At 32.8% G+C, this 5,369-nt stretch overlaps 1 pseudogene across 1 annotated transcript; it reads left to right on the top strand.

Annotated features, from left to right (window-relative positions):
- Nucleotides 1-443: 443 nt before the first annotated feature.
- LOC126940552 (40S ribosomal protein S17-like) lies at nucleotides 444-896 on the top strand (annotated as a pseudogene). Its single transcript, XR_007720796.1, has one exon. The product of XR_007720796.1 is annotated as a 40S ribosomal protein S17-like (transcript).
- The last annotated feature ends 4,473 nt before the right edge of the window (nucleotides 897-5,369 follow it).

Here is a 5,369-nt window from a genome sequence, read left to right as displayed (position 1 = left end):
AGCATAGACACAAGTGCTACATAGTGGTGTCCAGTTAGCAATCAACCCTCACGCTCCTTTGACCTCTGAGAGACAAAAGAAGAGTATCTAAGAACAAGAATTTATCTTTGTCACAAATAATCACAAAAATAAATACAGGAGAACTGAAATTGTGTTATACATTCTTTTGCTGATGGTAGTGACTAGCAAGTGATTTTACAGCGTGATGGCAAGGCAAGTGAATCACAGTTTAGAGTTGCCAGAGTTTGATGTGTTGGTGGAGAAGTTGAGTGGAAGTTTACTGTATGTGATTTAATGATCCCTTTGATGGCAAGTAGGTTCAAGGAGGACTTTGGCTTCAAGAAAGTAAAATTTACATGTAAAAATTTAATATATTAATAAAAAAGAGCATTTCATAGCTTGGAAGAATGTGATCTAGAAAAAAATTATGTAACATTTTAGAGCTCTTTACCAAGGACCCGCCAACATGGGCCGCGTTCGCACCAAAACCGTGAAGAAGGCGGCCCGGGTCATCATAGAGAAGTACTACACGCGCCTGGGCAACGACTTCCACACGAACAAGCGCATGTGCGAGGAGATCGCCATTATCCCCAGCAAGAAGCTCCGCAACAAGATAGCAGGCTATGTCACCCATCTGATGAAGCGGATTCAGAGAGGCCCTGTAAGAGGTATCTCCATCAAGCTGCAGGAGGAGGAGAGAGAAAGGAGAGACAATTACGTTCCGGAGGTCTCAGCCCTGGATCAGGAGATAATTGAAATAGATCCTGACACTAAGGGAAATGCTGAAGCTGTTGGACTTCGGCAGTCTGTCCAACCTGCAGGTCACTCAGCCTACAGTTGGGATGAATTTCAAAACGCCTCGGGGACCTGTTTGAATTTTTTCTGCAGTGCTATATTATTTTCGACGACAACAACAACAACAACAACAACAACAACAACAAAATTTTAGAAAAGTTTTACCCATGACTTAAGCCCTATGCCAATGCAAGGACTGGATAAAACAGTCTTGTAATGAAATATTGTAACTATGGAAATTGAATAAAAAGGTAGAAAGGTTTTTTTGAACATGACCTCAGGTTAGAAACATTTTTATTATTTTTTAATTGACATATAACTATACATATTTGTGGTGTATACGGTGATATTTTGATACATGTTTAGATTAGTAATGATCAATTTAGAGTAATTAGCATATCTGTAGAAACATTTCATGAAATGAGCGCTAAACTTGACCACTGTGCTAGATACTTGGTTGCTTTTTCCACATATATTTCTTCCACCACTTCAGAATCTCATTACTACAGGTTCCTCTGAATCTTAGTCTTGGTGACTGGGAATTGAGAAGCATCTGTCGCTGAGCTTTCGGAAGTTTTTAATAATTTTTTAAAGATTCATAGAATTGAAATAGTACTCTAATTAATGAAATTTTGGGACATCTGCACTGCAAGCACTTGACATTTTTGTGTTTTCAGAAGTGTACTATAGAGAGATGGGATAATCTTGTCAGAACGCTGCTGCCACCACTAACCTACTTGCTTTGCTAGAAACAATCACCACTATCGGCCTTTTACTGCTGCTACAGTGGCTAACGTTGTTGCTGGAGAGCAGGTTATAAAATACTTAGAATATGTCCATTTTTTTAACTTTTATTTTAAGTTTGGAGTACATGTACAGGTTTGTTACACAGGTAAGCTTGTGTCATGGGGGTTTATTGTACAGATTATTTCATCAGCCAGCTATTAAGCCTAGTACCCATTAGTTATTTTTTTCTGATTTAGTTATTTTTCCTGATCTTCTCCCTCCTCCCACCCTTCACTCTCCAAAAGGCCCCAGTGTGTGTTTTTCCCCTCTCTGCGTCCATGTGTTCTCATCATTTAGCTCCCACTTACAAGTGAGAATATGGAGTATTTGGTTTTCTGTTCCATTGTTTTTTAGCTCATATGCTAACAAGTAGAAAACTCATGTCCATTATTAAAGTCAAGAATTTTACATAAATGGGATCACACAGTATATTTCGTGTGATTTTGTGTGTACGTTTTTGATATTTAGATTCTAGCACTTAGCACGTTTAAGATTCAATCATGTTGTTGCAAATTTCTAGAGATCCTCAGTTTTTAGTACACTCACATTTCTAGTATACGCCTCAGTATTGTTGAGTATTATTAATTGTATTCCTAGACAACAGTTTATCCAGTTATTATTGATTGATATCTGAGTTTTTACTAGCTTTTTGGCTATTATCGATAATCCTATAATATTGACACATTTTCAGTGTGCTTGGATAAACATCTAGACTTGGAATATCCAGATTATAGGGTACATAGATGTTTAAATTTAAAGAAATCATTAACAGTTTTCCAAAGCAGTTGTACTATTTTACACTTCTACCAGCAGTGTATGTGGGTCACAATCTAATACAATACAGTATTTGAAGATGTTCATCTTTTTTTGTTCAAGCCAATCAATTAAGTGGGTAGGTTTTGTTGTGTCATTGTGATTTAAAAATTCTCATTTATCTGATGACTAATGATGTTGAACACTTTTGCATACTCTTTGATATGATATTTTTCTTGTGAAATTCTTTTTATTAATTTACCCATTTTTATTGGGTTGTTTTTCTTTTTATAATTGATTTGCAGTAGTTCATAATGTATTTTGTTTTCAAGTACTTTTTAGTCTTTAGCGTATCTGTCCATTTCATTTGCAGTTTCTTTTCATGAGAAGAAGTTTGTAATTTTAATGAATTGTCTTTTTTCTTGTATGATTCTTTCTGGCTTAAGAAATATTTGGTAAACAATAGATCATAAAGACATCATTTTTATTTATCTTCTAAAACATTATGTTAAATATTTTCTACATTTAGGACTCTGATACATCTAAAATTGATTCTTGTGCATTGTGTGAACTAGAGGTTGGCTTCCTTTCTCCTCCCATATTGATATTCACTTGTTCCAGCACCATCTGGTGAATAGATTTTCTGTTCCCCATTGAATTGTTTTGGCATCCTTAAAAATCATTTGACCATCTATAAGTGGGTCTATTTCTGTATTCTCTATTCTGCTCTATTGATCTATTTATCTAACCTTTTGGCAAGACTACACTATCCGGATTAATGTAGCATTATAATAAATTTTGAAGTACTTCAACTTTTTTGTTCATTTCTTTAAGTTGCTTTGGTTAGTCTTATTCTTTTGTCTTTCCAAATAATTTTAAAATCAGCTCATCAATTTCTAGAAAATAATCCATTTTGAATTGTAACAGATTATTTTGGTGCTATAATTTAATCTTGGAAGAATTGCTATCTTTACAATATTGAGTTTTCAAATGCATATTATAGGACATATTATTTCAACCTTTCTGAAGAATTATTTGTTAGTATCAACAGCCTGAAATATTATTACTAGATGTTTATTCTAAGCAGAATTTGTTAATGTTAAACAAATAATTGCATAAAGTTTTTTATATATATATAATAATTGCATAAAGTTATATATACATATAAACTTCCTGAAGCATTATTCCTATATTTGTAACCTAGAATCAGCTGATGTCAATAGTAGATTGTGTAGCTTTATTTCAAACATTGATATTATGGAACAGAGTGACATCCTTAAACTGCGCATGTAGAATTACTTTTAAATGTTTTAATTGATAAATATAATTATATGCATTTATTATATAAAGCATGATGTTTTGAAACATATATACATGGCGGAATGATTAAATCTATTAATTAACGTATGCATTAGTTTACATAGTTTTAAGGAAATACAGTTACGATATATTCATCCAGAAAAAAATAAGTTAAAAAAAATCCGATATGATCTACTTTTATGATCACACATAAAACTATTAGATTACTTACCAAAATATGACTCCATTTAATAATTTTATCTCCCTTTTTTTATTACTGTATGCTTTTTTGTATTTTAAATATATTTACAAATTAAAAGCATTTTTATTTTTACTTTGCAAGAAGAAGCTATTTTAATACATATATCTTTTTTATTCCTTTGTTCACATTTTTTTTTTCTCTTTGCTTACTGTTTCTAATAAGCTAAAATGGAAAATGCACAAAGATGGTAAACAAACCTCCCATACGTAATCCAGTTTCATCTGTTAAATGAATCTCATACATTTTAGGTACAATAGATAGCATGCAGTTTTCCAAAAATTACATATATATATAATATATACACACCCCCCCACACACATATACACACATCATATATAATGTATATGTATATGCACAATTTTTTTTCTTTTTGTTGTTATATTTTTATCTTCAAAAATATTATGTTCGTGTGTGTGTGTGTGTGTGTATGCAGATAAATATGCTTCCTTTGGAACAATGAGGAATATCAGAAAAATTTCATCATCAAGCAGAATTAATTGCTCCTATTGTCTTTCTTGCTATGGAAAAGCCACATGGTATAGAATATGCATAAGAATTACAGACCGTTTTTCAGGCCCAATTGTGGTTTGAGGTTGTAATTTAGTGACAGCATAGCCAACACACTATACACTTTCCTGGGTAAACTATTAAGTAACCTGGCTATAGAAAGGAGGAAAAAGCAGACAGTTTCGCTGATCTTTGTTTTTTTTGTTTTGTTTTGTTTTGTTTTTTAAGCAAATATCAAAAAAGAATAAAGGAAAAATAATGATACTATCAACAAGACAGAAGTTTTAATATTGGCCCATAGGTATGAGTAGGAGAGAAAGTAGAAATAAAATAATATTTATACAGAGATATTAGAAGAGTCAAGAGTATGATGAGTTTCTTGTGATACAAGAAGAGGTAGTGAAGAGCTCTGTGGAGTTCTGCTCAGAACAGTAAATCTTCAGTTTAAATGGTTAGAAATGAAGCCTATGGATGGTGCTGACAATTGGCTTGTATATGTGGGACTAGATGGTTGAAATACGATGAGCATGAACATTTGGATGTAAAGAGAATCTAATAATTTGCATAGTTGTCATTTATGTGAATATTGCAGTCATTTGTATCATTTTAGTATTGGAGGCCAAGCAGAAGGAATCAGAAGAAAATAGAAACCAGAATAGATTCAAGAATAGTCAAACTGCATAACCTTAAAGGAGGGAAGACATTTGTATACATGGTTACACATGTCATTGTGCAGAAGGAGCAGTGAGGTGAGTGGAGGGAGTTTCTTTCATCTCAGATTCTCTCAGATTCTATCATATGAGGGATGAGGGAAAATAACATAGTATCTTAAGAAAGCCTCGGGAAAGATGATATGTGCAATTTTGATCTGGGTTTAGGTAAGACAACAAAAAGGGATTATACTATAATTATATAATGTAGATTATATTACAATTTTCTTAGAGAAAATTCTCATAGCGCATGAGAG

Source organism: Macaca thibetana, chromosome 17 (assembly GCF_024542745.1).
Source record: "Macaca thibetana thibetana isolate TM-01 chromosome 17, ASM2454274v1, whole genome shotgun sequence".
Taxonomy (NCBI): Eukaryota; Metazoa; Chordata; class Mammalia; order Primates; family Cercopithecidae; genus Macaca; species Macaca thibetana.
Note: the sequence above shows the minus strand (reverse complement) of the source record. Positions and strands in the feature narration are given on the sequence as shown.